Below are 12,038 nucleotides of genomic sequence, written 5' to 3' on the forward strand. Positions count from 1 at the left end.
GGAGTATGTGTATACAATAAAAATAATTTAGTAAGTTATTCCAACATTTACGGTATGATAATTATTATTAATATAATTAGGAATAATAATTTTTACTATTTATTTGTTACTATTTTATAAAAATAAGTATTATTATTATTAGAAGTAGTAATATAAACTACATTATTAATTATAAACTAATTGTTCTTTATTTTACTATTTAATATTTTGAAAATAATAATAATTATTATTATTATTAAATTAAAAGAATATGCAAGGGCAGAGAATTGCATAGACCACTGTGAATGAGATGATGTTCAATAGTCTGCAGTGATCTATGGAGTTTCTGCTGAGTTTGCAGCTGGACCTGGTCGTACATTATTGCCACTCTCTCTTATATAACACTTGTATCCGTTTATTGATGTTACTGCATTTTAATTGATTGCCTGTGTATTAAATAGAGGTGATCTTATTTCATCAGGTTAGGTATGCCTATGTATCAATGTCCACTAGGTGATGCTGTCTGCCTGATCATGCAGTAAAGTCTTACCTGAGAGTTCAGCCGTTGCTGTTTGCTGTTGGTGATTGATTTACTGCTTTATTTTGCATGGCAGTGTACAACAACGCATGCTTTAGTTATTGGTGTGGCAATTACTTTCAGATGTGATGAGGATGTTGGTGTTTGCCTCTGTCTCTCCTCCGCACACTCACACATGTCTGTGGCTGTACTAGGCATTCATTTCCTTTTTCATGGGAAGGGCACGCAAATTGACAGGAAGAGCCGAGAGATGCTCGAATTTCTCTCTGTCTCTGCCAATGCATGCATGCTGAGCTCATGAGGAGTAGCAAAAGTTCATCACCAACCTCATGATGTTTACCATATGTGAATCTGTTCCTCAGAACACGAGACTTCTTGAGTAAATTTGCACCGATTGTCTACTTTTGTCATTTCAGCATTGTTAAAATGTTGAATTCTTTTTGGTTTTTTCTTCTTTAATTATTTAACATGTATTTTTCATCATGTTTTACCTTAAGGTATTTTTTTCTTGTAGGACGACTCCCAAAGAAAAGTATTGTATTGGTATACGATGAAAGGTTCATGTGGTCATACCATGCCACTATAATCCATGCAATGGAAAACATTTCCAGGTGGTTAAACTAAGAAATAAAAAATGTACTTGCTGCCTTGAAAATATGATGAAACTCATATGAGTTGTATACTGATAATAAACTTTATTAATATTAGTATTACCTTATTGTCTTTAAATGTAAAATAAAATGAAGCATGTAAAAACAAAATCCCTGTATATAGTTACAGTTGTAATCGAATTATTCAACCTCCATTGCAAATCAGTTGTATTGGCAAAATTTACAGACCTCATTTGTAAGTCGCTTTGGATAAAAAAAGCAATGAACAGATCAAACAAAAGTAATTGAAATAGCTCAACATAACAAAAGTGGTTTCCCCAAATTCAACTGAAAATGTAACTTTTAATAACTTATGCAGTCTCAAAATTATTCAACCCTACTTGGCAAGCATCTTTAGTACTTTAGTATGCTTGGTATCCTTGTCTTGTTGGAAGGTCCAATGACGCCCAAGCTTCAGCTTCCTCACTGATGGCATGAATGATATGAATCCATCTTGCCTTCCACACACTGCAGGTTTCAAGTGCCAGAGGATGACCAAGAGACCGAACCATCACTATGCTTAACTGTAGGCAGATTCGTCATATACAACGCTTTTGCCAAAGCGTATATACATGGCACCCTTCAGCGTAAATATGAGACGCAGATATATATGGGGCAGAAGGCGCCTCCTTATGGAACGCGATCGGGGCCAATAGTCTTTAAACGAAACGCGTGAAATTTGACCGCGTCAACACGCACTGTTTGTTCGCGTTAACGCGGCAATTTTTTACGTGTTTCTTTTGAACGCGTAGACACGCTCATTCTGGTCGTGTTAAGGCGTCAGTTGTCGTCGCGTTACTTTAGTGCGTGTAAAGACGCACAGTTTTACCATGTTAAGACGTCCAATTTGAACGTTTGTCTTAACGCGCACATTCTGTACGTATTGAAGTGTAAAATTTTTAAAAAAGCAGTCTTACCTTTATATGTACCTAAATAAATCCTTTAGTTTATTGTGGCATTGCTTTACTGACTACTGTGCTAGAGTAAAGTAATGTTACAATGTATAGATAAGTCAAGTGCTAATTATCCATATTATTCAATTATTATAATGTATATATTATTTGTTTTTGTTTTAAGTTATAATTTCCAAATGTATTATAGGCTAACTTACACAGCACATATTTATAACTAAACACACACACACAAACACACACACACAAACACAAATTTATTCACTTTCACATAGCCTAATAATGTTTTGTAATTTGGTGTTTAGTTGGTTGTATAGTTTGTTTCTGCTGTTCTGTCTGTATTGTTTCCAGGAACATCATCTTGGCTGCTGCAGGCTGATGAGTGCTATAATAAAAGTACTACATTATATTTAACTTAATCAGTGTTCAAAAAGGATAACGTTTAGGTTGTTTGGGGTTGAATAGACCCCAATCTTTTAAAGAGCGATTGCATAAGGAAATATAGCTCCCTTTCGAGAGGTCTCTCCTATTGCGTAAGTAGCTTACGCTATGGGAAAACTCCTTTTCTCGAGAATATTGAAGTCTTTATGTAAAACGCATTGCAGCATGGGCGTAGGTTTGGTCTCAGCTTTGGTGGGGACATCCACCCCCCCCCCCTTCCCCCCATTCTATTCTTAAAAAAAAAAGTCCATTAGATTAAACTGGGAAGGGTCATAAAACTTGCATATTGTTATCCTAGGTTTACTGCTTCTATTGTTCTCAATTGTAAGTCGCTTTGGATAAAAAGTGTCTGCTAAATGAATAAATGTAAATCTGTTGTGGTTTAATGCGGTCTTTCCTGCATACAAAATGGTTAATTAATTTTGTAGTCTATCCTATGGCTAGCAAGTTTAACCCTCCTACCAGATATTGTTATTTGGATATTATCAATCAAGTAATGATTCATTATATTTGAATAACCAACAGTGTTAACTTTCGCCTTTTTAACATTGCCAACATGTTTTTCCAGCACATGTGTCTAGCAAGTAGGCTACCTTCACAAATACATTACATAAACAGAATGTAGAAACGAAAAATGTCTCAGATGATCCATTGTTTATGACTGCAAGATTCTAAGTTAAGGTAGGCTAATTAACATTCAGTGACTTCGTAGCATTCTATCATGATAGCGCGACTTCTATGAGTCTATCCGTGCTGCACACCCCTAATTAATGCTCCTAACCTTGAAAGATTGCAGAAGCTAGGTTTAACTGTAACATTATCCTGGGTAACCAGGATCACCAGTTAATACTATTTTCCACAGTAGAATCTGCATTTGAAAGCCTGGTCAGTCACTGCTACTGCTAGTTATTTGTGTGGCTAGTTATTTTTGCCTACTTACACTCTGCTTTATGAAAAAGCTTCGTATGTCCCCTTTCTTCTTCTTGGGTGACATAGCTGATCTACAAAGTACAAAAAGGGGCAAAAAACGGAATATTAAAATGTTTTACTCTGGACTTTGTATATGGCAGGCAGAGAGACAGCCCTGGTAACTTACCATCGGCGTCGTCACGCGCGCACACACGCATAAACCACCCGCTCGCTGCCAGTGAGTGCAAGCACAAAAAGTAGTCCCGGCCCGCGCGTGTAGCCTGCCTGTAAGATACCCCGCCGCCAATCAAATTACGGCGTATCTTGTACTGTCGTCGTCCTGGCCGTTGGAATCGATCCAAATGCAGCACAAATATCAAACTGACAGTTCAAAGGAGCTTGCTAAATATTGGTGGGGACAAATTTGTCATCTCAAAATATTGATTGGGACTAGTACCCAGCGTCCCCCCCTAAACCTACGCCCTTGCATTGCAGCTGCACAGCTGACAGCAATGAACGAAGGCAGCTCGGTCATTGGCTGTGCTGCGGCAACTTGCTCGAACCAATGACGGGGCGACTCTGAATGCGCGACCAATGAGCGCGCTTCGCGCCCGCGCGCGTCAGAGCCCGCCAAGATGGGCGTGGACAAGAGCTATATATTGGGCGCCCCGTCATGAGAGTTCTTTAGATTTAATCTCCTTCAGCGAACACCTTCTTCGCTGGATCCTCCGGATTATTGAAGCTTCGCCGTCGAAAAGCATACCAGCGGGATTTTGCTACGAGGACGTCGGCACCTTCAGCCGCCTTCTAACGCGAGCTTACTGAGCCATCCGGCGTACTGCTCACGCAAGTATTTACATCTGTTCGCTCTGCGTCACTTGTAAAAGAGCAAATTTTCCAAGGCGTTGTTTCAAATGCCTTCCTGCGCGTCGTGCAGAGACCTTCTCCCGGACGGGGATCGTCACATCATCTGCGCTCGCTGCCTGGGCCGGGACCACGCAGAAGCTGCTTTGACCAAGGGCGGATGCCCCGAATGTGACGACCTGGGTCTCTCCGCACTGCGGGCTCGCCTCGCCGCTTTCGCCGTGAGCGAGCCCATCGCCGCCATCCCTCTGTTCGAGCCGCGCACTAAGAAAAAGCGCCGCTCACAGAGGCTTCCTGAACCTGAGCTCAGTGACGTCACGCCGAGCCAGTCTCCGCGTGCTTCACCGCCGCTCTTGCCTTCCCCACCGCCGGTTCAGTTCACCCAGCCGGACCCACACCCCTCTAGCAGAGCGGTGGGCCTTGTGACTTTCGGCGCGTCCGAGGACGACGGGGGAATGGATGACAGCTTGTCAATCGACGCTGCATCGGACGACTGGCCGGGCTCCACTCTCGACCCCGCCCCGTCGACGCTAGCTAGCGCGAGCGGGGGCTCCACCATGGATAGCGAGATTATCCGTGTTCTCTCTAAGGCCGTGGAGACCTCGGGCTCGATTGGTCTTCTCCCGAAGAACCAACCCGGAGCCGACTGGATGAGTGGTTTCTGCAGGGGCGCCAGCAGGTCCCTCGGCAAAGGCCTTCTCCCTTCTTCCCGGAAGTTCACGACGAACTCACCAAGTCGTGGAAAGCCCCCCACTCTGCGCGCCTAAAGCCTTCTTTTTCTTCCTCGCTCTCCTCTGTGGACGGCGCGAAGGAAAGAGGCTACGAGGGAACACCGCCCCTCGAGGAGGCCGTGGCCAATCATCTCTGCCCGCCCTCCACCACCGGATGGAAAGCCAAAGCTTCCCACCCCTCGAAGCCCTGCCGCACTACTTCAGCTCTCGCCGGTCGCGCCTACACCGCCGCCGGCCAAGCTGCATCAGCGCTTCACTCTATGGCGGTACTTCAAGTGTTCCAAGCCAAGCTTCTCCGCTCTATGGACGAGTCTGGCCCCGAACCCGAAGCCTTTAAGGACCTACGCAGCGCGACTGACATAGCCCTGCGAGCCACGAAGGCCACCGCCCAGTCTATCGGCCGTGCCATGGCTAATTTGACTGTTCTCGAGCGCCATCTGTGGTTGACTCTGACTGAGATGAAGGACGCGGATAAGGCGCCATTTCTCGACGCGCCTATCTCCACCAGCTGGCTGTTTGGACCGGCGGTTAAGGGTTTCGCCGAACGCTTCACTGAGGCCCAGAATGCTTCACAAGCTATGCGGCATTTCCTGCCCAAGCGCTCCAGCTCATCGCAGAGCAGACAGAGGCCGCCGCAGCCGCAGCGGGCTAGAACAGCCCCCACCGCCTCTCAGCCCGCGCCTCAGGCTGACGCTCGACGCCGCTCGCGCTCTCACAACCGCAAGCCGCCTTCTGAGCAACGGGGTCCTCGGCCCAAGATTGTGCTGAACCCCGAGCCTCGAAAGCCGTCCTAGCCACAAGAATGAAAAGAGAGAGTGCGTGTCTCGCAAAAGCCGGACCACTCTCTCTGCAAAAGCTCAAGCATTACCCAGTCCCCTTACAGGCGGCTGGATATGTTCATACAGCAGTCAATGGGCCAGTCACAGAGCTCGCTCACCTGCAAACAAACGCCGTTTTTACGGCGACGCACAGAAAACACAAAAAGAGTCTTTTTCTGTCTGTGTCACTAAGGGTTCACATGTCCACAAAGTGTGCATTCCCAGATACTGTCAAAACAGTGCCAAATTCATTCCCAGCTCAAGCTGCGCACCCCATGAATGTAGATCACGTGCCTACGGTCATGTACGCACCACTACACACAAGCACTGTTCACACAGTTATAAATTCATCCCCAGTAAAAGCGGGAAACATTATAAAAGTGACGCGTGTGCCTACCACTGTTTATGCACCCCCACTTATAAACACTGTCCTTACAGTGTCAAACACAACCCCAGCCCAGGCTGCGAGTTTTACAGACACAGCGCGCGCTGCTGTAATCACACACGCGCCCATTCACTCAGCTGCTCAGCGCGCGCCCGCGCCTCTGAGAGCTATGAGCTCAGGCGATTCGCTGGCCGGGTCCCTGCGTCACAGCGGCCCGCCCCTAGCCTGTATTCAGCCCATATCTGTACACGCAGCGGCATGGGAAAATATTCCAGATATGCCGAAATGGGTATTGAATATAGTAAAGCACGGATACTCGCTCCAGTTCGCTCGCAGACCACCACGTTTTACGACTGTGGTCGAGACGAAAGTGAGAAAAGAGTGCTCACATGTTCTACGCACCGAGGTGCGCAAACTAATAGAAAAGGGCGCTGTGGAAACTGTTCCCCCCTCTCTGAGCGAGGCAGGTTTTTACAGCCGCTATTTTCTCGTCCCGAAAAAGGATGGCGGTCTCCGCCCCATCCTAGATCTCAGACACCTGAACAAAGCACTAATGATTCGCTCGTTCAGAATGTTAACAACCAAGCATATCCTCGCGCAAGTACGCCCAGGAGATTGGTTTCTCTCAGTGGATCTGAAAGATGCTTACTTTCACATTCCAATAGCGCCTCATCACAGGCCGTTTCTGAGATTCGCTTTCGAGGGACAGTCGTACCAGTACACAGTACTTCCGTTCGGCCTGTCCCTGGCTCCCCGTACATTCACGAAATGTATGGATGCAGCACTTTCCCCCCTAAGGCGAAGGGGAGTGCGAATACTGAATTATCTCGACGATTGGCTGATTCTAGCACAATCAGAGAGTCAGTTAATAACACACAGATCTTGGATTATCAGCCATTTAGAATGCCTGGGTCTAAGAATCAATTTTGCAAAAAGCATACTATCTCCCAGCCAGAGGATTTCTTTCCTGGGAATAGTTCTAGACTCGATGCAAATGACAGCGCGTCTCTCATCAGAGCGCGCGCTCACCATCCGGCGCCTTGCAACATCATTCAGGGCGGGCGCGCTCGCCCCCGTCAAGCGGTTTCAGAGGATGCTCGGTCTCATGGCCTCAGCATCGGCCGTACTCCAGCTAGGATTGTTGCATATGCGCCCTCTCCAACGCTGGCTCAAGAGCCGCGTCCCTACTCACGCGTGGCGTTCGGGCCACCTTTTAATCAGAGTGAACCACGGCTGTATAAAAGCCCTGACGCACTGGAAAGCCGCCGACTGGTACCAGTCAGGCGTGAGTCTGGGTGTGAACACAAGGAGAAAGATGATAACGACAGATGCCTCCAAAATAGGTTGGGGGGCCCTTTACGAGGGCAGGCCTGTCTCCGGCTTTTGGTCAAACCCGGAGAAGCGCCTACACATAAACTGTCTGGAAATGAAAGCGGTCGCTTTGGCTCTCAGAGCCCTGCTCCCACAGCTGAGAAACGAACACGTCTTGGTCCGAACGGACAACATGACGGTAGTATCGTACGTAAATCGCCAGGGTGGACTCAGGTCGAGCTCCATGCATTCAATGGCCAGGAGACTCATTTTATGGTCCCAGCACAACTTGCGCTCGCTGAGAGCAGCGCATGTGCCAGGTGCCCTGAACCAGGGGGCGGACATGCTATCCAGAGACAAAATTCTCCCAGGAGAATGGGCTCTCAACCCGCTGACGATTCACTGGTTATGGAAAACCTTTGGCAAAGCGGAGATCGACCTCTTCGCCTCCAAGGAGAACGCGCACTGCCCTCTTTTCTTCACGAAAAGCATGGATGCGCTCGCCCAGAGCTGGCCGAGCCGTCCCTTATATGCCTTTCCCCCGATCGCGATGCTACCGCAGGTCATCAGTCGGGTCAGAGAGGAGAAAAACGCAGTGCTGCTGATAGCCCCACTCTGGAAGAACCAAACATGGTTTCCAGATCTGATGCAAATGCAATCTGCACCACGGCCGATTCCACTGAGGCTAGACCTCCTCAGTCAGGCCAACGGGATGATATTTCATCCCCGCCCCGATCTGTGGGCCCTTCATGCATGGCCCCTCAACGGGTTCCCAGGAACCTCACGAGCGGAGCACTAAAAACCATCGCTGAGGCGCGGGCGCCCTCCACGAGACGCTTATATGCCCAGAAATGGAAAGTGTTCAGTGTCTGGTGTAATGCCAAGGGCCTGAACCCTGAAACATGCGAGATTACGAACGTACTCGCTTTTCTACAAGGGCTTCTGGAGGCGGGCCGCGCCCCCTCCACGCTCAAAGTATATGTGGCGGCCATCACAGCATCACACGACCCTGTAATGGAATGTCCATTGGGAAGAAACGACCTAATTATTCGTTTCCTAAGGGGCGCTAGGAGGATGAACCCTTCACGCCCCCCCTCAGTGCCGATCTGGGACCTAGCTACTGTCCTAGACGCTCTTAAAGGGCCTCCGTTCGAACCGCTCCGAACCGTGCACCTTAAACAGCTCTCGCTCAAGACTGCGCTCTTGCTGGCACTCGCCTCGGTCAAGAGAGTGGGCGACCTGCACGCGCTTTCGACAAGCGCTGCCTGCCTAGAATTCGGACCTAACGACTGCAGGGTCGTCCTTAGACCGAAACATGGGTATATTCCTAAAGTGCTCACCACTCCCTTCAGAGCACAGGTTATCTCCCTAACTGCGCTATCGTCCCCAGCAGACGAACACGACGCTAATCTACTCTGCCCCGTTAGGGCTCTCAGAGTGTATTTGGAGCGTTCTGCCCTATTCAGACAGACAGAACAACTGTTTGTATGCTTTGGCGGCCGTAAGAAAGGTTCCGCCGTTTCAAAGCAGAGAATCTCTCACTGGATAGTTGAAGCTATAGCGCTGGCTTATGAAGCTAAGGGACTTCAATGCCCCTGGGGAGTCAAAGCACACTCCACCAGGAGTGTGGCTTCTTCCTGGCATGGTCGAGCGGGATACCGATCGAGGATATTTGTGCGGCGGCAGGCTGGGCCTCACCGTCCACATTTATCAGGTTCTACAACCTACAGGTCCCGACACTGCATTCCAATGTACTATCAGCATGATGCTAGTTGAACTACGAGTTCGTATCTAGATTATGTATGTGCTTGTGTCACACTGAGCGCCTTCTAGCCGCTCTGTATTCTTCCCCACATATAAAGTTCGCCTCTGCCGGCTAGTTGGATGATAACTTTGCTTTTTTAGCTCAGGCACCTGCCTCTGGCTATCATAAGGCGAAGTTCAGCACGCACGGCGTTTTGCATGGTGTTCCCATAGCGTAAGCTACTTACGCAATAGGAGAGACCTCTCGAAAGGGAACGACTCGGTTACTAACGTAACCTCGGTTCCCTGAGAGGAGGGAACGAGTATTGCGTAAGCTGCCGTGCTTGTGCTTGGTTAGTTCGCTTCAGTCGTTTTAACCTAAAGAACTCTCATGACGGGGCGCCCAATATATAGCTCTTGGCCACGCCCATCTTGGCGGGCTCTGACGCGCGCGGGCGCGAAGCGCGCTCATTGGTCGCGCATTCAGAGTCGCCCCGTCATTGGTTCGAGCAAGTTGCCGCAGCACAGCCAATGACCGAGCTGCCTTCGTTCATTGCTGTCAGCTGTGCAGCTGCAATGCGTTTTACATAAAGACTTCAATATTCTCGAGAAAAGGAGTTTTCCCATAGCGTAAGCTACTTACGCAATACTCGTTCCCTCCTCTCAGGGAACCGAGGTTACGTTAGTAACCGAGTCGTTTTTTTTATATGGAAAACTATGTCATTTTTTTATTTACTTCTCAACTATACATTTATGCTGTGTTTTTGTGGAAATTTGGAAGTTGTTTACCTATTTACTGCACAATTACTTAACTAGGCTATAAATTGGCTCATGAAAATGTATTTTTTAAAGAAAAAATCACTTAAATGACGATCTTAATTAAATCAAAATTGTTTTTGGACATTGCTCTATGTGTTAGGGATAGAATACTGACATCTGCTGGTTTGTGGAAAAACTTTAGAAATTAGCCTATAATTAAAGTGAGAAAGTGCAATGGCCACATATTTCCAATAGATAAATATAGGACTTTTTCACTTCATTTTTCTTGATGCTTCAACTTCTCCTCACAACTTTATGATATATATTTTGTGAATATTTATTTAAACATTCTGAAATACATAGAAAAATCAATTTTTTGTCAAAGTTAGAATTTGTTGTCGTCTGATATATTTTGAATTATCTGCTTTTGCAAATTATTATAAATACATTTGCAGAAACATAACAAGTCACATTTTCCCTCTCTTTCTCTTTCTCTCTCTCTCTCTCTCTCTCTCTCTCTCTCTCTCTCTCTCTCTCTCTCTCTCTCTCTCTCTCTGTGTGCGTGCGTGCGTGCGTGCGTGCGTGCGTGTGAGTGAGTGAGTGAACATGCTTGTTCCATGTTGCATTTCTGAAATTTTTTCAGATTTATGCCAGTTTAGTTGATTTTTTTCAATTTCTATATAATGCTCTCTGTTGCAGTCACAAACATGTGTGTTTTTGTGTGTGTATGAGATAGAAAGTTCGTTCCACTTTGTCTTTATGCTCTAGGACCAGACCTTGATTTAAATGTAATTTTTTTTAGATTTATGCCAGTTTTGTTTATTTTATTTTATTTGCCAATTTCTGTAAACACGCTCTGTTGCAGTCACATACATTTGTACTGGTGTGTGTGTGTGTGTGTGTGTGTGTGTGTGTGTGTGTGTGTGTGTGTGTGTGTGTGTGTGTGTGTGTGTGTGTGTGTGTGTGTGTGTGTGTGTGTGTGTGTGTGTGTGTGTGTGTATGAGATGAAAAAAATTCGTTCCACTTTTTATTTATGCTCTAGGACCATTCCTTGGTTTATATGTAGACATTTTCAGATTTATAATGGATTTACTTTTATTTTTTTTGACAAACAAAATGAAAAAAAGTATTTTTTTTCATTTTCCCATTCATTTTTAATGTGGGGTAATTTTGACCCCAAATACCTCAAACGGTAAAAAAAAAATGTACATACCTTTAGAACAACCAAATCAAGCCCAGTTTTTTTGTGCATGTTTAGATAGATTATTTAGGAAAAGTCGCTGAGTTTCATGCCCTTCAGATGAAGGTAACGCTTTTAAAAAATGAAGGAAAAGTCCAGTGGGGTCCCCTGGTACCCCAAACACCGATTAAGAGTTAACATGTGTTTTGATATTCATTACACTTTTATTATTAATATGTTATTTACCCATAAACTTGTCTTTAGGAATCCATAAGTTATAGTGGCAAGAATAACTTTGTTAAACCTTTAAGGGCGGTTTCCCAGACAGGGTTTATATTAAGACAGGAGTAGGCCTTAATCTCCTTAATCATGTTTTAAAAACACAGATTAAGTACAGATTACTAACAAACAGACTTCCAGATTCCTTTTCTTTTTATTCCAAAGCTGATGTGTGCAATTTTTTTTTTTTGCTTGCATTAAAATAATTGTCTCTTGTTTTTGTTTTTTTATTGCAGTCTTTTTTGTTGCTTCCATTCATGCTTCTCAGTTCCATGCAATTTTAAGATTTTCTTGTTCATTCCATACGCGACCTCTGTCAGTTTGTTTTACAGTTTTTTTTAAATTGCTAAGACACTAAAAGTGGAATTTGAGGCTCACTCGGTGAAACCACTCATGTACCCATTCTTTGGACCAAGTCTGCAAAAAATACAAGGACATTATATGCTTTGGACTCAGTTTGCATTTGAAAAACAAACTTTTTGCAAAACTCTAAACACATTTCTCTACATTACACACATAATTCAAAACTAACAGCTCTTG

Source organism: Siphateles boraxobius, unplaced genomic scaffold (assembly GCF_051911475.1).
Source record: "Siphateles boraxobius isolate OS27281-9 unplaced genomic scaffold, OSU_SipBor_1 6, whole genome shotgun sequence".
Lineage (NCBI taxonomy): Eukaryota > Metazoa > Chordata > Actinopteri > Cypriniformes > Leuciscidae > Siphateles > Siphateles boraxobius.